Consider the following 14,955-nt stretch of genomic DNA (forward strand, 5'->3'; position numbering starts at 1 on the left):
GAAAATAAAAATCACACAAAACACCTCAATTCACGGAATATGAGTCATTCAACTAGTTTTAAGTTGATGTGTCATCACTAGTTATTACAAAAATATTAAGGTACACAAAACGGCCCAGAGCTGCTTTAAAATAAATAAATATACATATTTTCATTTTCATTCATTTTAATTATGTAAAAATTAGGATTTTTCTTTTTTAATAATTGGAATTGGTATATTTTCATTCTAATTTGAGTTACTCTGATTGTTTGTATCTTTATTTTTACATTTTTATTTTACAAACAAACGGGTTCAACAACATGTTGTACGCCTTAAAAAAACATAAGTTGGACCAGTTTCAAAACATGACTGTGATTGTAACATGTCTTTGTGTATTACAAAATGTTTAATTATATATATTAAGAAAGAAAGTATTACTCTGCACTGCTTGGTAGTAATACTCAGCAAGCCCCTGTCGTATTACTTTTTAAGGCTTCGTAGTATTCCTCCACAAAGTTTCGTAGTATTATTTTACAAAGTTTGGTAGTATTCATAGTATTACTCCTGAGGCTTCATCGTATTACACCACAAGGTTCCGTAGTATTAACCTTGACGCTCTGCAGTATTACTTTGTTAGGCTTTGTAGTATTATTCTGCACAATTTTTTAGTATTTCTACTTGAGTCTTCGTAGTATTGCTCCGCAAGGCTTCTCTGTATTAGTCTGCAATTTTTCATAGTATTAACCTTGAGGCTCTGTCGTATTACTTTTTCGAGGCAACAGTTTTTAGTATTACTCCTTGAGGTTTTGGAGTATTACCCTGTAAAGTTTGGTAGTATTACTCCTTGAGGCTTCGTAGTATTACTCAGCTATAGTTTGTAGTATTAATCCTTGAGGTTTTGTAGTAATACCCTGTAAAGTTTGGAAGTATTACTCCAAGAGGCTCTGTAGTATAACTCTGCGATGCTTCATAATATTAACTACTGCAAGGTTTTGTAATATCACTCAGCAAGGTTTCGTAGTATTACTCCTCATTCAAACTACGTCTACATTCTTTTAACATCTCCAAACTCCTTGTTACGTTATCATGTTGAATGTTAATACGTGTGTGGATGTGTGTGTGTGTGTGTGTGTGTGTGTGTGTGTGTGTGTGTGTGTGTGTGTGTGTGTGTGTGTGTGTGTGTGTGTGTGTGTGTGTGTGTGTGTGTGTGTGGTGGGGGGGGGGGTTGTTACAGTAAAACCTCTTAAGCCTTCATAGCTACTCTTTCATCGGTCAGCGCTCGTAATGGAGGCTTCACTCAAAGCACTGTTGAAATCAGAGTTTTGTGAACTGCAGGATCTCATGGGAAACCGAGGGGTTCCCTCTCGTCGGTTCACATTCCACTGACTATAGGAGTAAGAGCTGTTTGGATGTGCGGGTCCACTGGGTCGAGGAGGTTGTTGTGTCTGTGTTTGTCCGGGCAGCACCGAGTGGACTCTCAGATCCGCCTCCTCTGGTGCTCAGTCATGGGCGGCCGTCACAGCCTCAGGTTTCATTAATTATTAATGATCCAGGGGGCGCCGGAGGTCCTTGACCCGGTCGCCCGACGGGACCGGAGCATTGGGTTGTTTTCTCAGCTTTGGGCCGATGACCCTCGACTCCAGACCTGACTCCAGACCCCCCCGCGACACCGGAGCCCGAACGCCTTGTTCTCTCCGATGGTGATATTTTATCGTGACCCGGTCGAGCTGCTGTTAAATCACTCGAGTGTCCGGTCGACTGACCTGAAGTCTGTGTTTGAAGTGCAGAACAATCGAGTCGCACTAAATCAGGAGTTCTTTTGTGTTCACTGTACGCGGAGAAACACATCTACGTGAGAAAAGACAGAATTTAAGTTCATTTAAACGCCATGAACTGACTTTGTGTCGAGAGTTCGGACGTCGAGGCCTTCGCTGACTTTATCAGTCGTTTACTTTCAATACGTGAAGGATCAACGTGTCGAGTAAGAACTCAACAAATACAACGGTCGCCATCGATAATATCGTCTCGTACACCAAGAAAATATCCAACCAAACATTTCTAGTCATGTATTTTATCGACTACAAGGGTAGTATTACTTAGAAAGGTTTTGTAGTAATACTCATTGAGGCGCTGTAGTATTACTCTGCAATGCTTGGTAGTAATACTCAGCAAGACCCTGTCGTATTACTTTTTAAGGCTTCATAGTATTCCTCCACAAAGTTTCGTAGTATTCATAGTATTACTCCCCGAGGCTCTGTAGTATTACTCCGCAAGTCTATGTAGTATTACTTTGCGAGGCTTCATCGTATTACACCGCAAGGTTCCGTAGTATTAACCTTGACGCTCTGCAGTATTACTTTGTTAGGCTTTGTAGTATTATTCCGCACAATTTTGTAGTATTTCTACTTGAGTCTTCGTAGTATTGCTCCGCAAGGCTTCTCTGCATTAGTCTGCAAGGTTTCATAGTATTAACCTTAAGGCTCTGTAGTATTACTTTTCGAGGCTTCTTAGTATTACTCAGCAACAGTTTGTAGTATTACTCCTTTAGGTTTTGGAGTATTACCCTGCAAAGTTTGTTAGTATTACTCCTTGAAGCTTCGTAGTATTACTCATCAACAGTTTGTAGTATTACTCCAAGAGACTCTGTAGTATAACTCTGTGATGCTTCACAGTATTACTACTGCAAGGTTTTGTAAAATCACTCCGCAAAGTCTCATAGTATTACTCCTTGAGGCTTCGTAGTATTATTCAGCAACAGTTTGTAGCATTACTCCTTGAGCTTTTTGTGGTATTACCCTGCCAAGTTTGGTAGTATTACTCCAAGAGGCTCTGTAGTATAACTCTGCAATGCTTCATTGTATCACTCCTCAAGATTGCGTAGTATTACTTTCCGAGGCCCTGTAGTATTGCATGAAAGTACATAGCCTGGCAGAGTAAAGTGTGCTCCAACACAGTATTATTGTGTTAAATGAAGTTAGCACCTGTTAAGAGACGCTTACGCAGCGTATTCAAGGCCATCAGTCACGCAGCAGAACAAACAGCTGTTATCAAACTCATGTCCAAGTTAATTTTCTGGACAAATGTTTCCAGATAACAAGTGTAGAAGATAAAGTCACAGAGACCTGAGGTTTTGGACGAACCTGGACAAACACGACACAGACGTGGCCTCGTGGAGCAACAACAACAACGATGATGTTTTCACAGCAAACAAACAGGTCTTTGCTGGAGGAGGCGGCGGCGGCGCTCCGGCATTCCTGCGCCGCGGCGAGAGTATTCCCCGGGATCAAGGGAATCAGATCGGACAGTGGAGAGACTGTTTGGACAAGCTTTGTTTGAAGCACCGCTGAGGTTCTCCTGCTGCTTCACCAGACACAGATCAACCACCACTGACACCATTAACACTAGATTCCTGCTCATGTTATGAGACCGATAATAAAAAACTGATTTATAGTAAGGAAATCCAACAGAGAAGTACAGGAAAAGACATGACTAGATGAGGTATATACGTTTAGCAAATAAATCCTAATAAATGCTAATATTTGGCATCAGTTTACAGCAAGTATTTAATATTTTTTAGTCTTTAGTCTTTTAGTTATATATTCAAATACTTTCAGTGTGTGAGATGAAAGGCACTAGCGAGCCATTACTCCACAAGGCTTTGTAGTATTACGCTGAAAGGTTTTGTATACTACACAAGGCAACATAGTACTACTGTGAGAGTCTTTGTAGTATAACTCAGCGAGGGTCTGTTCTATTACTCTGCAAGGCTTCGTAGTATTACTCTGAAAGGTTTTGAAGCATTACTCCGCAATGATCTGTAGTATTAATCCACGAGGTTTCTTAGCATTACTCCTAAAGTCTCTGTAGTATTAATTTGCGAGGATTTGTAGTATTATTTGGCGAGGCATCATAGTATTACTGTTAGAGAGTCTCCGTAATATAACTCAGCTAGACCCTGTAGTATTACTCTGCAAGGCTTTGTAGTAGTACTACAGAATGTTTCTTAGTGTTCCTCTTCGAGGCTCTATAGTATTACTCTGTGAGGCTTCATAGTATTACTAGAGGAGGCATCGTTGTGTTACTGTGAGAGTCTCCGTAGTGTAACTCAGTGAGGTCCTGTAGTATACCTCTGCAAGACTTCGTAGTATACTGTAGTATTACCCCTCAAGGCTCTGTTATTACTCCACAAGGTTACATAGTATTATTCTTCGAGACTGTAGTATCACTCTGTGAGGCATTGTAGTATTACTCTTCGACGCTATTTATTCTCAAGACTTGGGCAAACAGTTGGACTGTCTTCAACAATAACAATCTTTTGTTCCTTTCAGAATAAAAGCCCTGGAGCAGCACCTGGACGTGGATTAAAGCCTCAGGTAAACATCAGCGTGACTTACAGCGTGTGTTTGCACATGCTAACAGTAGCACGCTGAGTATTGTGAGTGAAAGAACAAACACATCACTGTTTACAGTTCATGTGACTTTTTTAAGGTCGTTTCCAAGAAACTGCAGAATAAATATTAACAATTTCCATTTAAGATTTTTAACCGCTTCTGTGCGTAAAAAAACATGTGGTGGAATATCCATATTGCAATTTACTTTCGTGATGATTCTGTTATGGTTTATTTTTGATTAAAGGGTGTTTACAATAAAGTAATTCAATTACATCTATTTACCATTAACATGAAAACATTCACAGCGTTAGTTCATTTTTATTTTGCAATTACCCTTACGGCCACTAGATGGCAGCAGTCATTACGTACTCCACAGCTAAAAGAACAATAAAATCTCTGTCTGTAAATACTACAACACCAGAGTCAAGTACTGGACAATACTACACATATATACGTGTTACTACACTATCACAACACTAGGGTCAAGTACTCGAAAATACTACACATATATACTTGTTACTACACTATCACAACACCAGAGTCAAGTACTGGACAATACTACACATATATCCTTGTTACTACACTATCATAACACCAGAGTCAAGTACTGGACAATACTACACATATATACGTGTTACTACACTATCACAACACTAGTGTCAAGTACTCGAAAATACTACACATATATACTTGTTACTACACTATCACAACACCAGAGTCAAGTACTGGACAATACTACACATATATCCTTGTTACTACACTATCATAACACCAGAGTCAAGTACTGGACAATACTACACATATATACTTGTTACTACACTATCACAACACCAGAGTCAAGTACTGGACAATACTACACATATATACTTGTTACTACACTATCACAACACCAGAGTCAAGTACTGGACAATACTACACATATATACTTGTCACTACACTATCACAACACCAGAGTCAAGTACTCAACAATACTACACATATATACTTGTCACTACACTATCACAAAACCAGAGTCAAGTACTCGACAATACTACACATATATACTTGTCACTACACTATCACAACACCAGAGTCAAGTACTCGACAATACTACAAATATATCCTGCAGTATCACATTATATTGTATCGTTGGTCCTGTATTGTGATATGTATCGTAGCCACAGATCCTTGCCAATACACTCTCCTATTAAAGGTACATTTTAATATACTCTTTAAAGTTGTTATTTCGATGAATAATAAGACACAGTGTTGCTTCTAAAAAAGGAAAAAGACGCCGAAAACATGACGCAACATCTCCGCCTCATCTGAAAGATCGATGATTCTGGAAAGTATTCTTCATTTTCAACACCTTCGGGGGAAACTGGCGATGACTTTTGTATTTTATATGTCCAACCATCGGACACATACCGCAGCTATCACACACCTGACTCCCCACGCTTAAGCACCACGCATTGTCCCGCCGAACAACGCTCCAGGGATCGGGTTTCAGCGGCGCTGCCTCCCTCGAGCGCTGCAGCGGCGAACAGAAAAGTCTGCAGAAAGACGATCCCTGTGATTTTATATGCTCTCACCGGAGCCGCGGGGCCCGTTTGAACTTCCGCCGCGATGCCTTCTACTGGAAGGAGATCGAGGATTGAATTCAGATTAGCCGTTCTGGCTAACGCTAGCGGACGCTCGTAAAAACAAAGTTGAACTGTGACCTGTTGCCAGTCCCTCAGCTGGCACCTCCACTAGAATAACAGACCTCTGACCTCCACATCTCTGGAGCAATTACGCGGTTCGGTTGTCGCCGGGGCGTGTGCAAATGTGTCCTCGTAAAAAACTGCGACGGAATGTGGACGCGGCGATTGTCGGGTGTTTTGTTACAGTAAGGGGTCGCTCCACTAGAAGAACTCACATCTCTCCGATCCTTAAAACTCTTCACTGGCTTCCAGTTTCTTTCAGGATCAACTTTAAAATTGTGGTTCTTACTTTCAGATCTATTCATGGTCAGACCTTCCATCAGTGATCTGATCCAGACTTACACCCCAGCTCGGGCTCTGAGGTCTGTGGATCAGAATCTACTGATGGTTCCTGAACTTCTGGACCAGAGGAGAGAAATCCTTCCAGACTGTTGCTCCTAAGCTTTGGAACGATCTCTGTGTTTGATGATCTACTGACTCCTTTAAGAAACATCTGTGTTTGATGATCTACTGACTCCTTCAAGAAACATCTGTGTTTGATGATCTACTGACTCCTTTAAGAAACATCTGTGTTTGATGATCTACTGACTCCTTCAAGAAACATCTGTGTTTGATGATCTACTGACTCCTTCAAGAAACATCTGTGTTTGATGATCTACTGACTCCTTCAAGAAACATCTGTGTTTGATGATCTACTGACTCCTTCAAGAAACATCTGTGTTTGATGATCTACTGACTCCTTCAAGAAACATCTCTGTGTTTGATGATCTACTGACTCCTTCAAGAAACATCTGTGTTTGATGATCTACTGACTCCTTCAAGAAACATCTGTGTTTGATGATCTACTGACTCCTTCAAGAAACATCTGTGTTTGATGATCTACTGACTCCTTCAAGAAACATCTGTGTTTGATGATCTACTGACTCCTTCAAGAAACATCTGTGTTTGATGATCTACTGACTCCTTCAAGAAACATCTCTGTGTTTGATGATCTACTGACTCCTTCAAGAAACATGTGTGTTTGATGATCTACTGACTCCTTCAAGAAACATCTGTGTTTGATGATCTACTGACTCCTTCAAGAAACATCTGTGTTTGATGATCTACTGACTCCTTCAAGAAACATCTGTGTTTGATGATCTACTGACTCCTTCAAGAAACATCTGTGTTTGATGATCTACTGACTCCTTCAAGAAACATCTTAAGACGTTTTTATTTGTTCAGGCTTTTCCTTGATTTTCTGGAACTCCTGTTGTGTTATCAGTTGTATCCTGATCTTTAAAATATATACTTTATTGAATATTGTTTTGATGGTTTAAGCGCTTTGTGACACTGGTCTGGAAAAGCGCTATACAAATAAAAATTACTTTCTTACTTACGTATGTATGGCAGCAGTCATTACGTCCTCCACAGCTAAAGGAACAATGAAATCTCATTGATGACTGAGGACGAGAGGATACAGTGACTCCAGCAGCTTTTAAAGCTGATGTTTGGACATATTTTGGTTTGGAAACAAATGAAAGTAGTTACGACTTCGTCAAGAGTCATGTGGTCTGTAAATACTACAACACCAGAGTCAAGTACTGGACAATACTACACACATATACTTACTTATATTGAACGCACTCCACCTGGATTCTAACCAGCAACCTTATTCGACTGTGGGGTTCGCTCGTGTTGCTAAGGAACATCCGCCGGGTCTTCGCCTACCAACGCCCCGACACTCGTGGGGGTCTCACGATGGCGCGACCTCGGGCGGAGAAACGACCTCACGCACTCCAACAGATGAGAGACTAAAAATAGAGACTTCTTTCGTAACACGAACGCTACTTTTTCAAGCCCTGGATTTCTGAAGCTTTTCTGTAAACAAGCGTCACGACCGGGTTACTAATTGTGGTCGTGCTCTTGGACGGCGCAGAGGCTTCGGCGGGTTCGTAATCATTGGTTTGGAAAACGGTTCAGTCCCAGAGTTCTCTCTCTCGGGGACTAGATCCTTCTGCTCGGACCTAAATGAAGACAAATGACGTATGGCTGACGTGGGTTACGGACGAAAAAATCTCACATTTTCTTTAGATTAGAACATGATCATTGATGGTTTTGTTCATTTTAATGTAGCGACCGGAGCTCGGTTGTCTTCGTCTTTATCTTCGTCCAAAAATAGACGATTAAAATCATCAAAATCCCTCAATACCGTCCCTCTTTCATTGAGGCATTAGAAATTGTTTCGGGAAATCGCCTCTACAGTCTATACCAATTACACTTGCGATATTTACCCGAAGTGCCTCCCGATGAGTAGTGTGCGAAAATGTAGTGCACAATGAGCACTTAATAGGTGCACTCAAATGGCCAGAAATTTGAGTGTGGATCGATGGTCACTTTCCTCCCTCGACGGCCGCCATCTTTGTGACGTAGATGAAACTAAACCGAAGCTAAACTGAAGCTAAACTGAAGCTTATCTGAAGCTAAACTGAAGGTAAACTGAAGCTAAACTGAAGCTAAACTGAAGCTTAACTGAAGCTAAACTGAAGAAAAACTGAAGCTAAACTGAAGCTTAACTGAAGCTAAACTGAAGCTAAACTGAAGCTAAATTGAAGCTTATCTGAAGCTAAACTGAAGAAAAACTGAAGCTAAACTGAAGCTTAACTGAAGCTAAACTGAAGGTAAACTGAAGGTAAACTGAAGCTACGTCACTGTCGAACTGTCATCGGAGCAGATACTGATGTAAATGTCTCGAGAAAACACACATTATACCACAAAACAACACAACAACAGTAATAACAAAATAAAACACAGCTTAATAACTTGTTTAAATTGGAGAAAAGTGTCGGTTATAGTGTTTCAAAAACTGGTAGCAATCAGTGTTAAAAAGTAGTAGAAGAAGAAGCTGTCGAGTCATTTCCTGTTAGTGTGTAGCAGCAGAGTTTGATTTGAGACAGTACTACACTGTCGTAATGTGCACACTAATGTTCAGGCCTTCTGTAAAGTAGTGCACTTAGAGAAGTGCGCGATTTGAGACCTGGCACCGGAGTACTTCCTGTCAGTGTAGGTTGCATCAGCTAGCTTAGCGGTGTCCGCTAAAAACAATCTTAAGATATTGTTATTTAGGTTTTTCGGGGACAATTCCTTTTGTTGAGGTTTCAATACAAGACGGATGTTACGGACCAGCATCACCAAAGTATTTGGAAGTTTTTTAAAATCTTAAAAATGCATTCATACAGTTTCTTATTACCTAATAAGGGCCAAAAATAACGTGCACTTTTAACCGGGTCACAACCGGGATACGGGAATAACAACTCACATTTCATCCGACTCCAAAATAAATAGCGGTTATCATCTGCATAAACAGGAGGTATCATCACTCAACCCCGGCTCGACAGAGCGATGTCTCTTTACTGCATGTTGTCATCGTGGACGGATGATGGAGTAGAAGTTTAGAGAGAAAGAAAGACACACTCCAAGAACCCGAAAATCAAAAGCACAATCTCGCATCGGGCCGACACGGTAGCTGCAGTTTCTGTCTGCGGATAATAAAGAAAAAAGGTCGACTCCTTCCTTGTCTTGTCAGCGTGAATCATCCGGCAGAGGTTTACGACACATGGAAAAGTTTTCATAGCCGTGATGTATTTCACATGGAGGCTGGGTGGCTTTTCCATTCACGGGCTCATGTTACGTCGACGAGGCTCTTCTGCAAGGTGTTTCATAAAGGAGTCGTGATACATGAGACGCGTCACCGACGGAAAGTTCTGGCCGACAAAAAGTCTCTCGGACAAACACTGTGTTCGCATCATTTTGTCGCGATCGGCGTGAATGAATCTCAGGAGGTTTGAAGCGTTGCGAATAGAAACACTAGCAAAGAAATATTGATTTTTTTTTCAAGCACCAGGCGGGACGTAACAGTGCACATTCCACTGTCTTCAAGCCAACATTTCCAAACTCAGATAATCCATCCCATCCAGAGCTGGGACAGCTGCAGGATTTATCAAATCAAAACTACTGATTTGATATCCACCCACACGACCACATGCCTTTTTGCTGGTTTTACACACTTGAGAAGAATGTATTTCACTGAACGACAATTATTCATTTTTATAATCCAGTTTAATCCAATATTAGGGTGAAATGTAGGTATATATATATATATATATATATATATATATATATATATATATATATATAAAGAGAATATATTCGAGAATTTAAAGTATCACTATATATATATATATATATATATATATATATATATATATATATATATATATATTATTATAAAATAAAGAGAATATATTCAAGAATTTAAAGTATATATATATAGTGATACTTTAAATATATATATATATATATATAGTGATACTTTAAATTCTCGAATATATTCTCTTTATTTTATAATAATATAAATAATAACAGTTTATATTATCTGGTTCGATTTACGTAGTTATAATAATAATAATAATAATATTTTGGATTTAAAAACACCTTAAGATTGCTTCACAAAGTAAACAATAAGATATCACGATACAATAAAATCACATGATAAGATTTTATAGAGGTGTTATTGTGTTGCGGCTGCAGTAGCTGACCTGCGCTCTCTGAGCTGCTTCCTTCCTTCAGTGTTGACAAATTACATTTTCTATTTCTTTTTTTTACCATGTCAAAGGCTCTGTATGATGTATTGGAATTGATTCCAATATATTAAAAAAAATATTACTAGCTTCTTAAGGGTTAACTCTAATTTTCTACGAACAAACTCTAAATAAAGAGAATTATTAAAAAGGTAACTAATGTCTCATGTTTCAAATGTTCTTCTCTTCAATACGCAGTAAGTTCCTCATCGTGACCATGTTTTACACTTATTACCTTATAAAGTTGCTCTGAAATCTGGGCGAACGAGAGGTTACGAGAGTCCATTATGAGGTAATAATGACTTCACTCCTCCTCCAGCTGTAATCACAGCCCGCTTTGTTTATACAACGAGTCCCTTGGAGGTGGAGACTTCCTGGGATGGATGACACTGCGTGATGTTCGACCAATCACGGCAGAGGTTTACAACCGAGCACGTCTGAAGCACATAAAGATAACAGTATCTCCGCTCACACGTTAGCATCTTGGATCAGCAACTCGGGAGGTTAGTTACGCTACTGAAGGTCAGCGCGAGGGAAAAGTTTTTGCCAAATGTTTTGTTGAGAAAGTGTCGTGACAGCGAGCGGGCGGCGAGTGCGACGCTCCACTTCCTCCAGTCTGGACTGTATTCTCACACACATGCATTTTTCCTTTCAGTTCTTTCTTTCAACCTCATCTGCTCACCAGCGACGGTCCAGGCACGAGTCTCTCATTCTTCACTATATATAGATCTTCTCGGGGAAAGATTTGATCATAAATTGTTAAAAAAATGTATTTCTTTCCTTTCGAGCAAATAGGTTTAGAAGCTGTGATAAATACTGCTGTGAAGACGTTGAAAAACAATGAAACTGAATATAATATAATAACATAATAAGTATTAATTAATACTTATTCGCACCTTAAATTTTATCTTTGTTCATTTAATTCATGACTGTGGCAGATCAATAGATTATTATATGAGAAAAAGTTTCTAAACAAATGTATTGTTATGTTTCCTTTTGTTTTAATCATGAGAAAATACAGCAAAAATGTCTAAATAAATTAGGTTCAAAGATAAAAAACAATCATTACCAGATAATCCAACATATTAATGTCATCTTAAGGTCGTAACTATAAAAAAAAAATCCGAATTTGAAAAAAGGCAAAGAGAAACAGCGAAGTTATAGATAGTTTAACACGATTAAAAAGTGAATAATTGTGTTGAATTAATCACGATGAATGCGATATTTTGACGCCACTCTACTGACCATAAATAGTGACTAAATGAGATGTTTATGAATAAACCTGCAGACATCAAGTGTCTTCTCGAGGAGCGAGCGCTCACTGGATTGATGGAAAAGTGACATGTTTGTCCTCAAACACCTCAGTCAGTGGGAAGCGTTCGATCCTCGCAGGCGTTGAAGTTTGTCGTCGTCCGAACCGTCGTGTTGCGATCGGGAAAAGGCGTGGGTGTGTGTGTGTGTGTGTGTGTGTGTGTGTGTGTGGGTGTGTGTGTGTGTGCGACGACAGGACAATAGGCGCAGTGTGTCTCCCCGTCAGATAAGTCATTTGTCCTGGATTGTTTGCGAGAACAACATCCTGATAGGGCGTCACACGAGGAGACAAAGGGAGTCGGAGGTTCTCTCTGTGTTTGCCTTCATTACCTGAGCACACACTCAGGTGCGATCTTGAGTTTGGATTATACCGACGGAGGAGAAGGAGGTGTCGGACGTCTACCATCGTTTTATTTCAAAATAAAACCAGAAGAAGAAACAAGTGCTTGGATTATTTCCTCGAGCTTCACTAAAGAACCAGAAATCTGTCTGACGGGTTTATTGTTAGCGTAGCATCATAGCATTGATGTTTTCTACTATACTTTTTTCACTTTACCTTCAAATATCCGCACAATATGAACCTTTAATTTGAAAATATTTTAACCTCTTCATTGATCAACTACTACCTTAAGCGATCAGATGTTTTTCATTTGACCTAAGTTTTAAAAAAAGGACTGTATTTCAAACTTTGCTGTAGATGGAAGTAACTCCCGGTGTCTCAATGTGTTTTATAGGATAAAATATGGTTAAATAAACATGTTTAACACATGTTAATTCATTTTACATTAAAATAATCAACACATTTAAATCATTTTTACGAGGAATGTTGTACATTTTCTCGATTGCCTGGATAATCCCACATAGAAGTAAAACATTAATTTGTCATTTTAATTTATCATAAGCCTATAATACATATAATACTACTACAATAAGCTTTTGTTCTGGTTATTACAAAGACATGGTTTTTTTATACATCACGAGCAGCCCATTATACCACCCAAATCCCTGCAGGAGCCGAGGTCTTGAGCAATTTGTTTTGTTATTTTTTGGTTAAGGGGAACCTTTCAAGTCTAAAAGGAAAAGTGAACATTAAACAAAAAGCTAACGCTAATGCTATACTTGCTAGCTTAGCTCGTGTTCAAACTGAAATGCATCGCACGTAACGCTTTTCGTCTTTTAATGTTTATGAACTTAATAACAAACCTTTCATTTCTTAAACAAAAACAAAGGATATTTTCACAAAAGGAAATCATTTTCGTATCTGGAAACGATAATCATCTTCATCGATACCATCTTATTGTTATTGTTAATACCACAGAACTACGACTAGACAAAGTTGCAGTTTTGCTATTCTGTTAATGTTTAATTGTTTAAATTATAAGTAATTAACATGTGGTTCCAGTAATTCTTACATGATGTATACTTTTTTAAATAATTATCTTTAATTTGAGCTTTTTTTTTAACCTGTGTCGAGTTCCATTTAATTTACCTTTTTTTTTTTCAAGCAATACCTGCTGCTGGGTTTCAAACCCACAAACTACAGGCACTGAACTGGGGCTGATAACAGTATCACGTGAACATCCATCATTTATTATCTCCAACTCATTTTTTATCAGTGTTTTCAGAGGTTTTGAAGCCAAATCTGAGGAGACGTTTCATCATGTTCGTCATGAGTCAGCACTTCAGGAAACAGACTCTTGAAATAAGGACCTTCAAGTGGTTGAGATCCTCCTTGGGGCTTTTTTTTAAATCCATCATTCGGAAGGTTTTACTGTGGAATTTCAAAAGTTTAAGAGTAGAAAAGAGGAGGACAGTTTGTTGCTGAGACGTTGCATGTGGCGACTTATTTTAGGAAGTTACTCGTCATCTTAACTAGAGATTAGCTCGTGGTTAGAAGAACAAACACGGCCACAGCGATCAGTCGAATCCACGCAAACCTCAGTTATGTCGATCATTCACTTGCTCAAGGGTCCAGGGCCGGGATCACAAGGACTAGAAAGTCAAGGAAATGAAAGTGGTCCGGGGGTCGCGGCGAGGTCGTCGTCGCGGCGGGGAAATGAGATTTTTCGAGGAGATGACTTCGGTCGAGCGCGAGCGCAGACGGACGGATAAGCGTCCGAGCGCCTGGTCGTTCGTGGCCATGTGGCGCAGGCGAGCGCAGGAGGCACGCGGCTGTTTTAGAAAATAGCTCCGGGGGTCTCGACTCGAGGCTGCCGGCAGCACGCCGCGGCCATAGCTGACACTAAACACTTGTTTAGTGTCGGCAGGCGTGAAGCCTCCTGGGTGTGCTGGCACGCCGGCAGGGAATGAAGAGGCGAGGCTGTCGTGGCAAACAACGCATGATGAAAAAAAACACTCAAACTAGGAGCAACGATCGATCGCATCCGTCAGTCGGACGCAAACTTTGATATTAGTTTAATCCCAAGAGATGATTGAACTTTTCTTTTAAGGCGTTTCTTTGTTTTGGAACGAAGTAACAACTTGCTAACAGTTCATGATGTTATTTTCCATAACAATTTGTGTGGGAATTTTTATATATATATATATATATATATATATATATATATATATATAAATATTGTTTCTATATAATAGGAGTGTAGCAGTACATATAAGGTAAGGTAAGGTAAAACTTTATTGATCCCTTCCCAATAGCTACAGAAAATACAGCAATTTTTCATAAAAAATAAATAAAAATAAAAATAAAATAAGAACAAAAAAAAAAGATAAATAACAAGATGATACAATCTAAGTCTAAAGAATATAAAGATAAAGATAAAGAACATAGATCAAAGACAAAGGATGTTATAAAATAAACAAAAATATGATCGAACTAGACTTTTTCGATACTGGGCCTTCAGTCTTTTCGGCAAATTGACCAGTAGATGCAGAACAAAAGTGTCATACATGAACCACAGTGGATCAACATTTCCAGCTACCCCGAAGTCTTTGAGGGGTCCTGGGCGGGAACAT

At 39.3% G+C, this 14,955-nt stretch overlaps 1 protein-coding gene across 1 annotated transcript in view; it reads right to left on the reverse strand.

Annotated features, from left to right (window-relative positions):
• Positions 1-14,955, reverse strand: part of met (MET proto-oncogene, receptor tyrosine kinase) — a 79,248-nt gene that overhangs the window by 47,200 nt on the left and 17,093 nt on the right. The window lies entirely within an intron of this gene.

The sequence above is a fragment of the Callionymus lyra genome, chromosome 8 (assembly GCF_982586985.1).
Source record: "Callionymus lyra chromosome 8, fCalLyr1.hap1.1, whole genome shotgun sequence".
NCBI classification, from domain to species: domain Eukaryota; kingdom Metazoa; phylum Chordata; class Actinopteri; order Syngnathiformes; family Callionymidae; genus Callionymus; species Callionymus lyra.